At 41.0% G+C, this 19,963-nt stretch overlaps 1 protein-coding gene and 1 long non-coding RNA gene across 2 annotated transcripts in view; both read left to right on the plus strand.

Annotated features, from left to right (window-relative positions):
* The window catches only part of RNF150 (ring finger protein 150), a 119,314-nt gene that overhangs the window by 90,933 nt on the left and 8,418 nt on the right, over positions 1-19,963 (plus strand). The window lies entirely within an intron of this gene.
* On the plus strand, positions 1,326-16,338 carry LOC108499975. The gene is made up of 3 exons (XR_001875721.1): positions 1,326-1,499; positions 5,903-5,909; positions 16,328-16,338. It is a non-coding gene; the product is annotated as an uncharacterized LOC108499975 (long non-coding RNA).

Consider the following 19,963-nt stretch of genomic DNA (forward strand, 5'->3'; position numbering starts at 1 on the left):
AGTTCTGTGAATGTTGTGAGCCTCATGCCATCACAGGGGTGGCCTGCTAAAAGCAGGCCTTTCCAGTTGTTTTGTGAGGAAAGAAGAGTCCTGAGGAAAACTCAGAGCACCTTGGGACTTCCCAAACCCAGCTGTGTGCCTGCCTATGCTGTAGTTGCCACACAGTCACTCAGGGAACTCTGATTTGATGCTTGGTTAGCTCTTGTCACTCACTCATCGTTGATATCTAGACATGAATCTTCATCTGGATTTCTCATCTCAGAGGGGAATACAATACTTGAATATTCAGCAGTGGTAAATGTGCAACTTAACCTGCTGTCACCACCACATCCAAAGTGGTGTGTTTTGCAGTAGTTCCCAGAAGCAGCCATTTGGCCCCTTTTTGCAGCAGAGCTGCAGCAAAGAAGAGGTCTTTGGTTGGGAGATAGAGGCTGAGTTCCAGCAGTGATGGGAAATTGTCTCTCCGGTCAGCTTATGTGAATTTGGGGCATTCGGGCACTCTGAAAGGTAGAACTTGGCATCTTGGGCAGCCTGAACTCTTAAGCCAGTGAAAGGGACCTTATATATAGTTGTGGTATGAACCCAAATGGTAACTAAATCAGAGGGCAAATGTAGGCTAAATAACTGGTTCATAGCTGTCATAATAGATGGGACTTCATAGGCACTGTGTCTGTTTATTGTATTCAGGCATTGTATTTCTCATTTCCAGAATCCTCAGTTACACAACTGCAGCGTTTGCTGAGCGTGCCCTTTCTGTGAACTAGACTGCCTGGGAATTTGTAAGCGATGACGCTGGTTGCTCCTAGGAATCTTTGCTGAAGTTGCTAGGTTCTGGCCTCTTTATATAGCATTAGTGATGGAGCCTACTCCGAGGCTGAATCTGCACTGGAAGGTTTTCTTCCTTTTGTTATTGAACCTGTGCAGACTCCAAGGCTCCAGTGCGGTCTTGACGTGGCATCCTGCACCCGGCACCACAAGTCCTTGTGTCCTTCCTTACTCCTCACAAAGTCCAGTGGCCCAGGAGTTGCCTTCTTTCCACCCACTTCTGCAATACTTTTCACTTAATTGTTGCATTCTTTTTGTCTGTTGATTAATCGTTCTGGTATTGTTGTCTTGGTTTGGGTTTAATTTCCCTTTCTGTGTTTCCAGTGATTATTCAGAGCCAGAAGAGCTCCCACAGTGTATGTCTGGAGGGAGGATGTTTCCAGAATACTGTTCACTTTGGGTAAAATTCCATCTCCATGGTGGCAAAGCTCCTACCTACTTCAGTGGGGCAAGATTTTAATTTCTGGAGCTCAGCTAGTACTTTTCTTCTTAATTCTGTGTGTATGCTCAGCACACGTTTCCTCTTCTCTCCCTCCCTTTTGCTTCCTATGCTCCTGGATAGGTAATGTCTTCCATAAGACCCTAGGAGATGTACTGTACTGTGAGCATCTGGATGGGACTTCATCTGGGGGCCAGTCCCTAGGGTTCCTTGCTGAACAAGCATCTCCTGTTTAGTAGCACTGAGCACTTGAAAAATGGACCAGCAGTTTCTCCCAGCTGCCTTCTACCAAGCCTTCATCAAGTCCCTTGGGCATATCGACAGCCCAAAGTCTGTTTGGTATTTAATCTTACTGACTGTTTGCTCTCTGTGGTGGGATTTTGTGTAGGATCCTGGGATAGCATCCTGCAATAAATTTCTGTAATCAACTGTTGAAAATGTATTGATGGACAAAGTGAAAAACTGGAGTTGGGAAAAAAAAAAAGGAAGGCAGGAGGGTGAAAAAATTGTGTGGAATACCTAAGAGTTCATCTCAGCTGAGTTTACTGCTTTGACCCTATAACTTTTCAGCTCTCCAAAGGGTATGAAAGAAGATAACCTAAGGATCTTTTTCTACAATAATGCATCATAGCAATCTCTGTTCCTAGTTTTTCATACTGAGTTATGCAAAATGCTAACATCTTTGGAAATTTCAGTGCTGGTGGAATTTCCTGCCCTATATATGAGGTGGGTGTGAGCTGGACTTGGCTAAGATCTGAACTTGAAGAAGCTCTGAGCTAGCTTTAGAGGGTGGATTTGGGTTTGGAGGAGGACATTGCAATATTCTTTGGGTCAGACTCAGCTGGGATTGAATGATATGGTTAAAAAAGGTAGTTTTCTGGGAAAGTAGCATCTAGATATTCTAAAGGTTGTATGGTGACCCTTGCAGGTGAAAAGTAGTTAATTTTTTTCATCTTCTATAGCATCCATGGTTATTTATCTCCCTCAAGCATTTGCTAATTTCTGCAGAAAATAATATGCACTGCCTGAGTCTTTGCCCTCTCTTCATAAGTCCTTCTAGTTTTTCAATTTAGACAAGCTTTTATATTCTGTTCGGTGGGATGTCTCATCCCACTGCATAAGGCCTCAGAAATCCCACTAGCACAATCTCTGTAGTTGGAGGAAGATCCATAAATAATTTTACTGCAAACATGAACGGGACTTTTAGTACGGAACACCACAAGCTCTCCCCCGAGGTGTCATATCACCTGCAAAGTCAACAGAGCTTGGTGGACTGTATGGCAAGTGTGGGCAGTCTAGAGAATACCAGCAGTTCCTTTTCTGCCTCTCATTTTGTTCTTTCCATAAAACCCTGCCAACGTACAGCTCATCGTGACTGTTAGGACCCTTTCAAATCTCTTTGATAGCTCTTCATTAAATCTATTAATATAACTTTTGAAGTAATTATTTTGATCTGTGTATGTCTAAAATGTCTTTTTGAAGAATAATCAGCCTTTGGAAGTGGATGAAAGTGCATGATAAGAATCTGATCCACTGTTGTCTTGTAACCACTTGACTGTTCCTCCTTGCTATTAATAGTGGATTTCTTGGGCGGAATGTAAAGGGGGAGGAAAAGGTGGAAAAACTCCCTAGACAGTAGTTAATGCAGAAAGTTACTAACACTTGCATTAGCAAGTTCTTACACTGTCCCAGAGGGAGAGCACTGATGGGACCTAGTTAAAGACTGAGCAGATTGGGTCCCATTTGCCTGGCATGTGACAGAACTCCTGGTGGCTCTATTAAAAGCTTGTGAGGATGTTGCACTAAACTGTTGTCATGGGCTGAAACTGCCAATGAGCTGAGCTTCTAGATTTGTTTTGAGACTAAGACTGGTGCCAACATAGCATTGGTGGTTTGAAAGAGTCACCAAGTGAAACATAACTGGCACTAAAAATGTACTTTGGATTATTACATACACCTACAAGACTCCTGCCAGACTCTGAATGGACAGTGAAGCTTTCCTGTTATAAAACTGCTCCTCCTTTCCATATGTGAAATACAGACAGTGCTTCTGTACAGCAAATTGCAAAAGGGGATGTACAAAATGCTGTGAAACAAGGAGCAAATTTAAATTTGTTTTGTTTGTTTTCTGTTTCACATCTCCTGTATATATTGACAGTGTGTACAGAGCAGGGATTAAACCAGCAGACTGGCCTAACCTAGGGTGCCAAAAATCCTGCAGATCTCAAGAAACTTGCTTAATAATTGAGTCTAGGAAGAGATTTAAAAGAAAGTGTTCACCTTCAGTAGTGGAAGCTCCATTTGTAAGTCTGTCTCTATATCTAAATTCGTCCCTAGCTTGCCACTCTCTGTCCCAGATTACAAGTTCCTGCCTCCATATTGCTTTTGTGTTGTGCAGCTACCTTGGGAGCCCAATCCAGAAGCCAACCAATTTCTTCCTGGTGTTTTTTTTTTAGTTTGGATCAGTTCCCTGATCCAGAAGTTGTTGTACCAGTACAACAGGAGGAAAGAAATGTTGAGCACAAGAGAAGAGAGGACTGGGACCAGTGATAAGATAGCTTGTGTCTTTTTTTATATTTCACTGTCTTAAGTAGACAGCTGGATAAAACATTGAACAAGAAAGCTTTTAAAGCAAAATAGACAATGTAGAGTAAAATACAAATCTGAACTGCAGAGAGACCAGATGACAATAGTAGCTGATCTCTTTGATTTATCCTTGACAAGGAAAGCCTTGCCTCGCAAGAGATATTTAGTATCTTGCATACAATTGGCTTAATTATTTAGGACTCAATCTCACATATCTTGATGTCTGTGCAGTTTCTGTTCTCATCAGTTTTTACACAAAAGCCTCCACTGAAGCCACCAGGAAGTGCTGTTTAAAATACAATGTGCCACTGTGATTCTGAATCTTTTTATTACCAATTCAGGAACAAAACCAAATGCGAGACACAAGGGCCCAGCTTGGATCAGCACCTGAAAATAAGAATTACGAAGTAAGACAGAGCAATGGTTCTGTAGCCAGGCAGGCAGAGGAAAGGGAGGATTCCAGGGTTAGTGCTGCTCGTTGCTGCCAGTATTTCAGACAGATAGGCAAGGCAAAAGTGATGCTCACCTGTACTGCACAGAGCCCAGAGACCCCTACCAGGGTCAGGCTCAGCTGAACCAGTCAGTACATACAGAGATGGGCTTTCAAAAACCTCACAGGTAAGAGCAGATTACAGCAAGCATAAATCTCATAAATTCAGTGGGAAAAGACAGACAGTGAAAAGGCAGCTGTGCCTATGGGTGAATAAAAACAGGAGGTTCAAGTACAGGAGGTACTCAGAAAGTAATGTCATTTCTGCAGCAGTCACTCCTGATTCTGCTTGCATGTGTTTTGCTCTGAGTGCCTTGCTTCAGGATGGAGCTTGCACTTGCTTTAGTGCTCTGCAGTGCTGTGAACCACTTTGAAGGTAACTCAAATGAAAGAAGTCAGACAAGAGCTCTGCTGATACAATGTTTCCAGTCATTGGTATGTAGTGTTTTTCTCCTTATTCGTCTAGGCTTTGAGCCTGTGAACGTGCAAGAGGATCATCTGCACAAGGGAGCTGTCTGGCTTCTCCCAAGCGTTTAAAGGATCACGTGCATACTTACGCCTGTACTTGTTGTGCTGCAACCAGCAGTTCTGATTTCTCAAAAAGCACAGAAGAGTTGCATTCAGAAGAGTTTAAGTGAAAGGGGGAGAGGGAGGGGAATGTTTTCTCCAGATTCTTGTAGGGGCAACAGCTCAAGCTTTCACGTATGGTCTCTAATACTCTACAATTTCAGCCTCAAAAAAAAATAAGTGGTATTTGTTCATAAGACACTAGGCAAGTCCTGCTCTTTCTTTCATTACTTACTTCCAACTCCTGCAGAATTTAGGGCACTTCAGGGATCCTTTAGGGTTGCCACAGTAACCAGGTCACTTCACCTAGAAGTGAGTTCTCACTTAATCTTTAGTAACTGGACTTCTTGTTGATCTGGATGTGGGCAATTTTAAGTGAAGATAGGGCCTGAAACTGTTGAAACTGGTAGGCCAGATGGAGAAAGTGGCTTATGAGTGCTTATAGGAAACATGAATGATCAGAAAAGAAGTAGGTAACAGGTCAAGCCCAATATCTGAGAGGAAATATCCAACTACTGGCATGAGTGTTAGAGGATTTTCTCCTGCCTCAGAGCCAGGAGAGGTGCGTAAGCCCTCACATTTAGAGATGCTGAAAATAGGACCCATGTGGATATATTCTTGCCCAGCTAGATGCCATCTTTGCCACTCCAGTGACAAGGCTGATATACTGAGGAATATACTCAGGCTGTACTCAGCACAGTACACAGTAGCATCAGAGTTGCATTAATGAATATCCACCAAAATTAGCCTTATATTGTGACTGTCTTCTTCAAGAGCAAATACATTTGACTGTTCTTTTCATTGTAACTCATGTTAACATATCTGAGCCACTCAGAGAGTAGGCAAGAACATATGCAATAGAACATATGCAATAATTAAACCATATAATAATACACACGATGTCCAAAACAACTTACGTGCAGATCTCTGTGAATTTCTGCTCTATTTGTCACTCTCTGGATCCTATAAGACAATGAAAAAACATACTCCTACAGGAAGAGTGTATAGAAAATGTGTAGAACAAAAATGCCACTGGCAGAGTCTGAATATGGAAAACACTTAAATAGCTTTATTAAATTGTAGCATCTCAGGGAGGGGAGGGGGGATCACACAAAGGAGGTTTAAGGTCTGCCAGTTCCTTACACAGGTAATTAAATAACGCAGTGTTTTCAGCTGCCAGCGTTTCTTTGGGAGACAGCCACCCAATGTGGTGTGTCACGTATGCGTGACAAACCTGACTCCAGATTTTTACCCCCATGTGCATGGGATATTGAACTCAACTGAGGTGTTGCTAAACTTTATTGCTTCCCTGTAGTTGCCTTTTGAAAAGGTAGTGGCACCAGCAAATTGTCTTTCTGTGCATGAATAGCTGTCAGTCTGCAAGACCAAAATAGTCTCACTGAAGGAAATTTTAGAAAAATGACCCTCTGCTAACCTGCTCTGGGAGATGTAACGTGCTCCCAGCTGTGGAGTAACCTGCAGCCTAAAAGTGCACTTCAAAGGAAGCAGTTTTGAGGAAAAGCTGCGATGGAAAGGTTATGTTTTTAGTTTTCACCCTCAAAAGGGCCTTGTTAAACTACTCTAATGGCTGCATATTCCACAGGGCAGAAACAATTACATGTGCTTGCAGTAATTAATTCCTTCTGTCTTGCTTTTTTTTTTAATTAATCCTTCAGGTTTTGCTTGATTTTGACCAAAAAAATGCAAGTCCACTTCCCTTGTTAAAACTGAAAAGTTACTATAAATTTATATTCAGCTTCTAAAAGCCCTCTTTCCAGACTAGATGTGTAATACAACAATTTAATCTTTTTTGTTTTCTAAAAGCTCATGAGGTCTATCTATTGTTCTGAAACTGCCTGGGAGCCTTCTGGAAACTACTGCTTCTCAATTAGAGGAATTAAAAGTGAAGAACTTGAATAAAAAAAGAAAAGGCAAAAGGGGTTAAAACCAAACTTAATGTTACAGAGTTTTGACTCTAACTTTACAGTAGTGTTCCCAAGGAAAATAATAACGAACAGTGCAAAGGCATTTATGTTTTCGAAGTCACATGGTTCATTTCCAGGTTTTCACAGAGCTTTTGTTACTTTTATTTTTCCAGGTATATTGGTACACAGGGTAATAACTCTCTTCTGCCTCTCCAAAGAGTGTGAATGCTTAGAAATCAAAAGAAAGTGGAACAGGAGTATGTGTTAACTAAAAAGATTGAAACAGAGACAAAATGCTTTTAATGCAGAGAAACAGCGTTTTAAAATTATTGTCTTCCAATTTGTTTCACTTTGCAGAATGTTAGGGAGGTCTTGATGGTAGTGGTGGTGGCCAAGTGACCTAATGAACATATTTTCTAGTAGAATTCCAGAGGCAGTTTGTTGAAACTAAAGTTGACCTTTCCCATCCACTGCTTTGAGAAGAAACTCTGAAAATGGATGTCTTGGCTTTGGCCTTTCTCATGTTCTCATGAGCATTTCATCAAGAGTCCCTGATAAAAACTGTGGCTTGGAGGGGATTTTCTGATGCCAGAAGTTGTTCAGTTGAAACTAGATTGTGACTGGAGGATTATTTGAAAAGAAATGCTAAATGACCCTAGATTTGTATAGCCTAAAACCAGTCCCTATTGATGTCCCTACTGGATTTCCTACCAGCCAGACCCAGGCCTCCAAGGGCAGCTGGCCAGTGAGACGTTATCCTGAGATGCCCTTTTGGCAGCTTTAGTGGCCTTTAGGTGAGATTGAGTTCCTTCTTCAGCGTTAGCTTTGCTGGTTATCATCCTGGCTGCCCCTCTCTGGGTTTTGTCACATCTGGAATTTTGCAAGCCAGTAAATGGAGCTCACTTTTCTGTGACAAGCAAGGAAGCAAAAGGAGGTAGGTAAATAAGGAGGGAGCATGCTTGCACTCTTGCTTTAGGCTGGAGAGACAAAACTGTTGGTTTCAGATCTCAGGTCAAGAAAAACTGTGCTGCATTCTTTTTCATAAGGTCTCATTTTGGACTCATTTTTAACTCAATGAGAAAGGGAGACAGGCAGGAAGGAGACACAGGATCAGAAGACTCACATTAAATTGATTTGAGCTCTTTAAATCAAAATTGTCAGTTTAGTTTCAGTTGTTGTAAAGGCTGATTTTTGTTTTCTTCTTACATTTTTATACATGTCTTTTCCAACAAGACTTGAATGTAGGTGGCTTGACCTGGCACATCAAAGATTTATTTTTTAATGGGGAAAAAAAAAAAGTTGAGCTATTCCAAGACTGTCAAAGAAATGTTTCAATTAAAAGGAGATTGGCATCAATTAATTTAAAATTTCTTAAATGAACAAAAGAGATAAACAGTTGACCTCTTCCTTTATGAATGCTTTTCTTGATTGTTTTTCTGTACTCATGTATTCTCTGTATACACAGACAAGCTTGTTAGAATTTTATCTGGTGCATTAGCCCTGCTACAAGACACAAGTAACATTTTGGACAATTCTGCTCCAAACAAGCAGTGGTTCTGTATACCTCCTAGTCATATGCTAGTCGTCATTTCTTGTGCTAGTGATGAGTTTTAAATGTGCTCATTTTTCTTTCCTGTAGAATGCTTTTCAGAAATATTGCTAAATCCTTTAAGCAAACTGTGGAAGCATCCTGAAGGAGATGCAAAGGACATGGAACCATTTTACTTTTCAAAAAAGAAAATGTTTTGATACAGTCGCTGAGTTTGGGGTTTTTTTATTTCCAAACTGATGAAAAACATCTGTACATAGAACAACTCAATCAGGGGTTTCTGTTTAAGTTTTCAGGAAGTCTTGGTAGAGATGTTCCTGCTGGAAACTATGGGCTGCTTCTGCCTGCACAGATCAACTTTACTTTTCCTGCTAGTACTCAGTCACAGTTATACGAGATTTATAGATCCTACCAGCACTGACAATGTCATCTCCTACCTGCCAATCCAAGAATGTCAGCAGCAGTCAGTCATTTGCACCCTCTGCAAAGTGCTGACCCACAGCATACAGCTGCCCAGAGGCACACAAGGACCTTCCTGGTACTGATCATCCAGATAGTGAGAAGTTCTCATTTTAAGAAATATTAAGTACCAAAGTTCACATTTTGCTGTTGGGGGCTGTGGTCAGGTTTGCTTCTCAGTCAAACAACTGGCCACAAGTGTAGGTAGAGAACTGATAGTGAAATGTTTGAGTAGGCTGTGGGGAATATCAGAGCTGGAATAAAGCTGTTCAAAAGCTGCATAATTACACTGGAATATGAAATGTGTTTCAAGGTTTCACAGGCTTGTGAGGTTTAAGAGAAAGGAGCATTAGCAGCTGAACTCATCTGTCATCGTAGGATGTAAAAAAAAAAAAAAAAAGAAATCTCTGTGGGTTGGTGTTGCATGAAGGGTTCTTTTGAAAATCAGGTATTACAGCTTTTGACTGCCACCCATCTGTGGTTCTGCACTGGCAGAGAGATGAACTAAGTAGCTGGGGAGCTTGTGCAGTGAATGATGCTAATTGCTAGCAAATCTGAAAGGAATTATATCATGCAGCCACTACAATGATGGAGAATAGACTCAACTACCCAGGACATCCCTTCCAGTGCAAGTCTCCTACAGCTTCCCCTTTAAGTATAGAACAATAGTCCATGTGTTAAAGATACTTTTCCACTGGAGCTATTTTGAACTGTGGTTTCTGCACTGCCTGCTCTTTTTCTTGCTATTGTTTTGAAACAACATCGTCACTTAGACTCCAGAGAAGATGAAAAATCAGAGAATAGTGAAGTATTCCAGGTTTTTTCAGTATTTTAAAGGAGGCATTTTTGTTAGCTCCAGAAGTTGGTAATAACTCATCTTGAGTGTTTGTCAGTGTTCAGTGAAGATCAAGGCTGCCCTTTCTCTGTGTGTGTATGAGGGAGGATCAGACAAAAGTACCTACCAAGAGTGTATCTGAACACAGGGCACTAGAAATTAAGTGTACATTGTTTTCAAATAGCATTAAAACTTCCTTCTGTAAGGATTCTGTGAAACTGGATGGTAAAGAAAGCTTTCCTTGCAGAACTTTTAATTTAGGGGCTTCAAAAGAGGAAGTGCATGGATACTCTAAGATGCCATAGGAAGGAGATTCAAATTAGTAGAACATGATATTTTGAAATTATCTAGAATTTATTTTTAAAAACTACTTCAATTCTAGTGAAATTAAGAGATGACACTTCAGCCTGTCACGTTATTTTGCTTCATTGATAATGGACGTATAAATGGCAGAAATTGTTTCTTCTGTATGGAAAACTGGACATTCTTATTTAATTGATCAATCTATTAGTTCTTAAATGTTTTGTGTAGACATAAAAAATGCCTTGCTAACCAGCTGAACTGTCCCCTCTGTCTGTATTTAGAAAAATGTCTTTTTACGTATGTGCCCCTCTTGGAAGAAATAGTATAGCTATAGGATATGGCTGTAGTGATCTGGTCAGGTTCTTACTTTGTTTCAGTATATGCATCAGACTTATCTGCAGAATATTGTACTGTTGCTGATGCCACACCTTCAAGAATCACTACATCTACAACTTGATGGAGTTTGTGAGACTGAAAAGCATGTGCTTTGCTTTTAAACTGGAGTTTTTTAGAGAGACACTGAGGCTCTGTGATTCTGGGGGTTTTTTCTGTTGTTACAAGAACTTTATCTAGAGCTGAGTTGCACTTAGCTCAGTCTTTATCTGTTGAGCTACAGTGGGTAGACAAGCCATATCCTATAACAAAAAATATAGTTAATCTGTCCAATTCAAATCAGGTTAGACAGTCCTGTAAAGTTCAGGAACATATTTTCTCCAAGTTGTTGTGCTGTTTCTGTCCAGTATTCTCTGTTTTTATGGACTTGTGAGAACTGATCTTTAGCCTAAGCAATGTACTTCGGTCAAATGTCTCCCAGTTTTTTGTGGACGTGTACCTGACAGTCCTGTGAGCATGTGACAGGAGACTAGAAGTGGTCACATTCTGCAAGTCCACCTGTGGGAGCTGGTGGAGGGGACACTGATTTCACTGCGACGTGTCAGAGGGTAAAAAAAAAAAGGTGTAACATACAATGTTATGGTCTCTGCACATGTTTGTTGTTGTGCAGCCCTTGGGTAGCGTGCAGGATGATGGAGAGTGGAGGGATGGACGACCTTGGAATGCTATCCCAGTCTGTCCTGACTTGTCAGGCACAGTGGTCCTGCAGCTGTGTCCTGCTTCAGGCACTGGAGCAGTTGCTGCAACAGTCGAGCCCATTCTCAAGCGTGTTGTTTCCTTGAACTGAACAAAAAGAAAGACTCTTTTCCCCTGAAAGTAAAAGTTACTCTGTTAAAAGTTGTATTTTGCTAATGACAGCAGTAAAACTGACTTATCCGATATGCAGGTTCCTCCAACAACCACTGTGGGATTTTTCTCTTTTGGCTCCATTACTGTGGGCATTTTTTTCCATATCTAAAGAGAAGACATCCCTGGGTGAAATTTTTATCATGGACATTTCTAATGGAATTCAATTTCAGCCAAGGATCACTGTCCCCAACATGCATGGTGAGGAAGAAGATCCTAACAACAATACATCCTAATGACTTGCCCCTTTATCCTGGAAGTGCTCTGGAGATCTCAGGTGGAGACCAGTGTTAGCAGCATTGGAAAAGAAGGCAAGACCATGTGTGAGAGAGAGGGAGAGAATATACATACACACTTCATTCAAGTAATTCCACCACTGTTGAGCTTTTCAGCCACCTCCTTGTGGTGGTGGCTCATTTTCTCATTAAATCCTCCAATATATGCAGAGGTGTTTCTGTGACGTCTTTGCTCAAAGATATGTGTTGTAACTACTCTTGAGAGTTCAGGATATGATTCCTCAGTACTGTGCTTTGCTAGTGACCTGGGATTTTTGAGACCTTATGCAATTAAAGGTATTTAAAGAGACAGATTTGAAAATCGTGCACATGCTGCCATGACAAACTCAGGCAGACTAACGTGAGCTTTTCCAACCCCCTCATTTAAAAATTAACAGGAGTTGTCTTTGAAGCAAGCTGTTGTTTTCTGTTACAGCTGTGTGCATACTTGCAATTGAGGAAGCAGTTCATAGTGATTAGGCAGAAATATGTTTGTTTCTGATTGTCACTCAGAATTAATTGCCCCCGTGCAGATTTGCACTGGTTAGTAGCCACCTTGTACATGGAATAGGAGTAGGAGTATCACTCCTACTTCCTAAAGTAGGAGTGAGAAGTTTCTAACATCCCTGAAGAAAAGCTGCAGGTCCACTTCCATGTCCTAGTCTCATTCTGTGCCTTTGGTAGGTTGCTTTTCCAAGCACCAGTCACCCCTTCTTGCATTTCCCTGAGTGCCAAAGGCAGCGTTCCCATTCCACAGGAGAACCACAGTTCCGGTTACCTTTGCAGGATCCAGCAGTGCCGAAGATGTTAAAGAAGGATCACAGGGATGGGTTACCATTTTGCCCCAGGCCATGCTGTGTGCCAGCACACCCTGCTGACCCTTGGCCACCACTGAGCAGGTGCTCTGGGACAGGCTCTTGAGTTGCCGCAGCAGGAGGGAAGGTGCCTCTGTGATGAGCATCCCTTTCCTTGTTCCTCCCAGCTGGGAGCAGGTGGGGTCAGCATGGACCTGCAGTCATGAGGAGGAGCAATCTGAGATGGCTTTTTGCAGCTGCTTCTGCCATGGAGTCCCCCAAGGAGAGGTCCCAGCTCTGCAGCGTGACCAGAGAAAAAGGTTTTGGAAACCAGTACCTTACATGGAGTCTTTTGGTTTAATATTGCTTGGGAGTATTGTGATACCTCTTCAGCATGACTACTCTGAGGGATTTGTGTGGTGTTGGTTCATCTCTAAATCACCCCATCAAAGGATGTTTCTTCCTGATGTTTTTTAGGAACAAGACAAGAGCTGAAATTTCTCTTACCATTACACTCTTGTTCTTTCAATCCATTATGTGTCTGAGTCAGGCTGTAATTTCCTTCTTCCAGGCTTGCAGGAAGCAGAGCTGACACAGGTTTTTGAAATATAAATAAGAAAGTTCAGTCACAATAGCAGTCACCAGAATAGCCCATGGAAACTGAGATGCACAGGATTAAATTGCGTGATTATACCCCCTGGATGTAAAAGTCTCTTTATCATGACAAGCTGCCAATAGGCCACACATAGTGTATAACACATGCTGGTACATACAGCATTTAACTCTGCTTTTGTCACACACCTGCTGTCCCTTCAGAGTTTTAAATGGCTGGCAGCTTGGCTGAAGCCATTTGCTCACTGCTCAAGGGGTGTTTGTGTCTCCACATGCTACTGGGATAATCTTTGCAGGATCCCTCACACACCATTAACATGACAAAGCATGATTTTTTTTGTAACTTTATCACTTAATGCTCGTATTTTTGCAGTAACACCAGGGAGCCTTGGTCATTTAGCAGCTGCTAAGAAAACCAAGTAAAAAAAGCAGTCCCTGTGCCACACCTGAAGTTTTAGATGTATAACATCATGGTTACTGCGGGGACAGCTTGCAGGTGTTGAATGCAAGAGGAGGTACCTTCCCTTCCTTTCTCTTTCTGTTTCCTTCCTTCCTGCAGTTGGCTTGCCTTGTGACTGAGCTGTGCCTAGCAAAAAATGATTCCAAGGGAGTTTGCAGGCTTTTTTTTTTTTTTTAAATCAACTCTCTGGCCAATCAAAGGACTGACTAGCAGAGCTGACTCAGGATCAGTGGCAGGAGGGTGAGCTGGGGAAGGGGAGTTGGACTTCCACTACTTGGCTCTGTTGTGCTGCTGGTCCATGGAACTATGCTTCAGCTAGGTCAGAAACCAGGTCTGCATACAGAGGATTTAAATGGTAATAGAAGCGAATAATACCTGCACATGAAGTGTTTGTAGCAGTGCTTGGGACTGCACAATCATCATGATATTAGTTCAGTCTGGGCCTAAGAGACTTTTTTATGAGTGAATTTGGTGAAGAGTTGAATTAGACTTTTTGTTTAACATGAAATGGAAGACTTAACGTTTCTTAGGGTCCTTAGAGTGGTATAGGAAATGACATGATCTTACTAAAAACAGACAAATTCTTTCAGATTTAAAGATCTTTGGCCATTTAACATATTCCTAAAGGTAGCTAAGTTACTTGAGTATCAAAACTGTCATGAAGTATCAGAACAGCCCTGTTCTTCAGTATTTTTTAATCTTTTCCCTTTTTATGGGAGATGTCATTTTCTGATTTTCAATCAAATATATAAATAATTTTGCACATTCTAAATAATAATAATTTCTAACAGTCTGTACATTGAACAAAATACATTCACATTTATTTCCAAAGCTTTCTGTGGAATCAGGAAAACATGCTGCCCTGACCAGAGGTGCATCTGGTGCAGTTTTCTGAGCACTGAAGATGGCCAGTGGTGAACGGTAAAGGAGGGTCTGCAGCAGCATTCCACTGTCCCTTTCTCCTTCCGGACAGTGGGAAGGCTTGGAGAGAGAAAGGAAAAGCAGCTTGGCAAAGGTTTAAGAGTCTGGAAGCCCTGTTGTGAAGGATATATAAAACAAAAAAGAAACCCTCTACTTTTGCAGCCAGTTGGGTCCAAGTGCTTCCATGCAATAACATCTGGTATGTGTTCTTCCCTTTTTGCTCAGCTTTCTCCAAATGTGCTTGTTATGTGCTCCCTGTGTAATATATCATGTGTCCTTATTTGGACAGATTTTTTTTTCCTCTTTCTTTTGGAGAAAGCATTTGGGTGCTGGTACTTTCTATGCCTGTTTATGAAAATGAGTTTATTGGTGTTGCCAGAACACAGAATGTCTCCTCAGGTAACTGGTGTCAAAGTTTATTGTTTTAAGTACATGTTCCAAATTTAGGCTTTAGAAAACTAGTTGTATTACTAATCAATAACTTCTCCATTTTGGTGCTTGACTTGAGATACAGGGGTGTGATTTCCAGAAGTGAGTACATAGAACTGTAGCTGAAGTTCAAAGATATCCTTGGGACATACAATGCCCACGTTAATGCTGCAACTGAAAAATCATGTTTACAGTGTCTTAACTGGGCAACCAGAATCAGTGAATGTCTTGGGAAGAGTTGTGGCTCTCCCATATCAGTAGCTCATGTCTAGAATAATGATGATGATGATGATGATGATGATGATGTTAGCCCTTCACACTGCAGGGTGTTTGAAGACAAAAAACTATGTCTTAGGCTGTTTTCCACTAAGAGATGCTGTATGTTCTCCCAAACCATATATCCTAGAGAAAGATTAAGGGAGGAAAGTTTGTTGCCCCTTTACTCAGTAACAATAAAAAAGAGCAAGTTTGCTTTGGGGGAGCCTCTCTAGTGTTTTATGTCATGTCCAGGCCCATCTATCACATCTCTCTACCACTTAGGGATTTGGTGCAGGTAAACACATTTTTGAAGTGTCATCTTGAATTAATCTTGCCCGGCCGTGGCATGTGGTTCTTCCCTTTGTGCTGATGCTTGGGTATTCTTTGCACTGTGTTTCAGACGTCATCTGCTTTACCCCCTGGAAGAAGCCTTGTTGCCATTAGTACATTCACAGAGCTCTGACTTGTTATTTATGGAAAAGACTGTAACCTTTTCTTCCAAAAGCAGTTACCACGCTCAAGTACTTTTTCCCTTTGCTGCTCCGATAAATCTCTCTGATGCTAGGGAACAGCAATAAAGTGTTTCCCCGGTATTTTGTTCTCAATTGTAGCCAGCCAAACTTCTTCATCTGTTTTATTAGCATCTGTACAAAAGGACTGCATTAGTAACAGGGGTTTTTATAACCCTTTCTCCTCAAGCATATTTCCTCTGCTTCTTTTGCATTAGAAATTTTATAGGCATTTTTTTCCATGTATTTTATTTTATGTTTTGTTAGTGCAGTTATAGCCCATTCTGAAGTGTTACAAGTCTCAAGATGATATGGAAGGAATTTGAGATTTACTTATAAAATGACGCAATGGGAAGTATGGGATGATTGATTTGAGAGTAATTTTAAGAATCAGTACTGTTTTTAAAAGAGAAGGTCTTGGTGATAAAATAAATTTAATTGGTACTGTTGTGGAAGGAGTTGCCATTTGAAGTACTAACTTCATAAGATCATGCTCTTTCTTCCTCTTAGACTATAAGCAGCAAAGTGATGCTGTGGCAAGGCTGCAGTAGGAGGAAGCAGTAAGCTCTGTAATGGTAAAGTGCATTCTTGGGCAGACAAAGAGCAATAAAGGAATCTAGATATGTATCTCTCCCTCTCATAAATCAAATGTGATGAATTGTGTTCTGGTTGTTCTGTTACTGGAAATCAGAATAGCACTGCTTGCACTGGCAGTTCACTGCAGCTTCAAGCTGAGCAGAATGTGTTTTGATAAAGGGCCTTTAATGACTTTGGATATATTTTCTATCAGGTCGTCGAAGCTCTAGAAGATGGGTCACATTTCTGGTTTCTTCTGAAGCAAAATCCTTCTAGACACATCTGAATGTTTTTTTAATAGAAATGAGCCCCAGACTGGGTTCATGCTAACACAGGCATTTTAGATATTTGTCTAGATCTGAGAGCATAACTGTCACCAGGGATTTGATGTTTTGGTTTAATTCTATCTCCAGAAACTGAAGAGTTCTGAAATAAGGTATATTTCACAGTAGTGAGTGTGTGAAATGAGCAGTGAAATCAAGTCCAAATTTTGCTGTATATTTATTGTCAAAACAAGGTTTTAGACAGAGTCCCACTTTTCTACTAGTTAATGATGAAATAACAACAGATAAATTTTGCACAGTATTTCATTATATGAAAAAAAATCAATAGTTAGTCATTTCACCTCTAAGCTGGGCATCTACATCCACCATCAAGACCAGAAGACCCGAGCAAAGCAGGACCCGTTTCTTATGCTAAAAGCTCAACTTTTCAGCAACACAAATAGGTCACACCTCAGTCAGCAGCATGGTAGCAGCTTTTTCTTACCCCCTGATTCCTGTCACTGTCATAAGATTAAGAAAACCACGAGCAACTAACTGCACTGCTCTCTGCAAAGTTCAGTTGCGTGCGGAGCAGGACTGAGGATGCTGGATTAGTTCATGGAGGGCTGATAATAAATGAGGCAAGGGAGACTGACTCCGAGCTGAATAGGTTATTGCTGTGACCCGTGTCTTTAATCCACAAGAATAGGAGTTTGCTGGCTTTAGTTACACTTTCAGTAGATGAATTACACACTTGGTGGCAGTTCTCATCTTCTTATGCCCAAATGGATGTAATAGCAAAGGTCCAGAGAAGGAAAAAAGTGCCATCTTAGACAATCCTTACATATCTTCAATGCTGAGAAGCTTTTGTTGCGTAGTTACAGAATCACAGAATCAGCTAGGTTAGAAAATATCTTAACTGGTGCCCATGCCTGTATGCTTACCTTTGCATGGCAGAGGAACGTTTTTTTCACTCACTGTTGAGTGCTTAGCTCCCTCACAAGCCTCTTGCAAACAGTATCAAATTCTTAGAAACCCATAGTCTGACCTCTTTCTTTTGGAATATTTATTAGTGTACGATGGCTACAGAGTTACTCCAAGAGTTGGGAGTAGCAGCAGCAGTAAATAACTATTACTAGTGTGCAGTCTTACTGTGTTTAAAGCACCAGAGTAACTAGCTGTTGTCATCCTTGTTTGATCGCAATAATAATATTCAAATGTAAACATCAATTGATGAACTTTTCAAGAAGTAAGGGCTGTACTGCTGTTATGTAGGGAAGTTCCAAATCCGTGGTGATATTCTGCCTGCACTGACATCATTAAATTTAAAGTAATATTGGCTAGAGAAGGGATTTGGTTTATTTCATCTCTCAAACGAATGTGTGTCAGGAAATACAAGTGAGTGGAAAAAGTCTGTCTGGACAGGCAGCATGCTGTGGTGTATTGCATTTCACTGACATGGGAGGAATGTGGCAGTGAGGTCTATAGTTCCCTGCTGTAGGCACCAGCACTCAGGCTGAAAAGCAGCTTGGGATGTGCCTTTTGCTTCATTAAGCAAAAGGCTTTATGCCTGTGGCATGAAGTGCTGTAAAACACGGTGAAAGTATGTATTATAGCTTGTGTTGTTAGACAGGATTGCCAATCTCAAGCATCTAAAATCAAAATTCAGATATTCCAACATAAAATCTGTCTAGAAATTAGAGATTTGTTTCCTTTTTGCTTCTTAAGCTTCATTTATTTTTAAGTGAAAGCTGAGATCTTCACTGAAAGTTGAGATCTTCACCTGACTTCAGGTCTTTAGGAAAAACAGCAGATTAGAAAAAAACTTGCAAAAAGGTTAGTTAATGGCAAGTCAGGCATCTTCTGGAGAAGCTGTGTGATTGCATAAGCTTTGTCACTGTAAATAGGATCTAAAAACCAGAGGTGCAAAATGCAGGCTAAGCTCCTGGCACTTGCAGTATAGTTGAGGTTTGCTTACCTTTAACAAATAACAGTAACTCTGCTGGCTCACATTATTGAGAAGCCAGCCAAAAAAAAAATGGCAAAACCAAAAAACAAACCAGCAGAGTCTAGGAAGCCTGTGTTGTGTGGGGGAGCCACGGTGAGGCAGTTTGCAGACCTTGCAGTTCCCTACAGCTGATCTGTGTCTGCTGTAACTTCTGCAGCCCCCCAGAGTTTCATCTTGTGCGTGTTGGGGTCAGTCAGTAGTAGGACTCCTGTTTACAGGAGCCAGCAGGTGATGCTGAGGGATGAATTCATTTCTTGTGTTGTCTGCATCTTTCAAAGAAATGTCGACACAGATGCCTTCCCCGAAATGGAAGTTGTAAGCATAGGGATGTCCAGGTTGTTCTCCCCACTCTGCTGAGGTGGCTGGCTGTAGCTTTAAGGTTTTGAACTGCTGCAGTGTTAGCAAGCATGGAAGGTGGAGTGTTCCTGTTTCTAGGTTCTTTCACAGTGCTGGAAAAGCAATGCCAGAGCATAGGCATGGGCATTTTTAGGATCTTTATTCATTGTTCCTGCCGACCTGCACTGCAGTTGAAAAGAAGACAAACTACAAAGCCCACACTTTGCAAAGACTAAGATCCAAGAATTTGAATAATTGTATAGGATTTTTAATGTAAAACTAAAGTTTGCTGATTTGGAAAGTGGGTGCTCCTATACCCTGATCCAACATTTGCAAATCTTTTATTCTGCCTTAGTGTCTTGGACTCAGTTGAGATCTTTTTCTGCTATGCAACCCTGGAGGAAACAACAATTCTTGAAATAACATTTCAGCACCATAAACACTTCTCATTTGACATTTAGACATTTGGTGTTGGCAGCTCCGTCTGCCTCTTGAGTGTGCATCTGGCTGTCACCATTCAGCCAGGCCTTTTTTCCTGCCCAGCCAGTTCAGATGGAAATCACTTTGGCTCTCAAGAGTGCTCCGAGTGGCTGTTTAACATGGCTAAGCCTCAGGAACTCTGTCCTGCAAATATAAACTTGTTCTTAGATCAACATTTAAAGCATAATTTTCATTGTTTTTAAGAATCCTATTAGTTATAGAAGAATGATAAATAATCCAGTGATCTGGAACCACATTATTCTGGCTCAGGAGGCCATTACCACTACACATGATGCTTTAGGTGTTGGAGGTGTATGAGATGCACTGTTGTACTCTAGGATCCAGCAGTTCACCTAAAGGTTCAGTGCAGTTGAGCCCAGTGAAGTCTGCAGGATGTATCAGTCAGAGGAAACATAGTCAGAAGTCAGTAGAAATGTTTACTACTGTCATATTGAAAGGCGAAAAAAGATACAGATGTAAAGATGTTGTATGCATTAATTATTTAACCTGCAATCAAGAAAGTATAAAAATAATCCAGGGTGAAAACTGGGAAGAATTGTAAAGGAAAGCACTGGTTCTTTCAGTTTGAATAATGCAGACCCCATTCAAGCTTTCTCTGCAGAACATGATGTCTAATCCCAGCACAACTAAACACATGTGGGGGTTTTTTTCTCTGAAACAGATTTACAAATCATGCAGCTCTTGTGAGGTGACTAATTCTGCTCACTTAGCTTCAGGTGAATAAACTTTGAGGAGTTATTATTACTAGCTCACTGTAATGTTTTTTACCTATTAATTCTTAGATATTCAACTTTCAGACTTTTA

This window comes from Lepidothrix coronata, unplaced genomic scaffold, assembly GCF_001604755.1.
Source record: "Lepidothrix coronata isolate B3197 unplaced genomic scaffold, Lepidothrix_coronata-1.0 Scaffold82, whole genome shotgun sequence".
NCBI classification, from domain to species: Eukaryota; Metazoa; Chordata; class Aves; order Passeriformes; family Pipridae; genus Lepidothrix; species Lepidothrix coronata.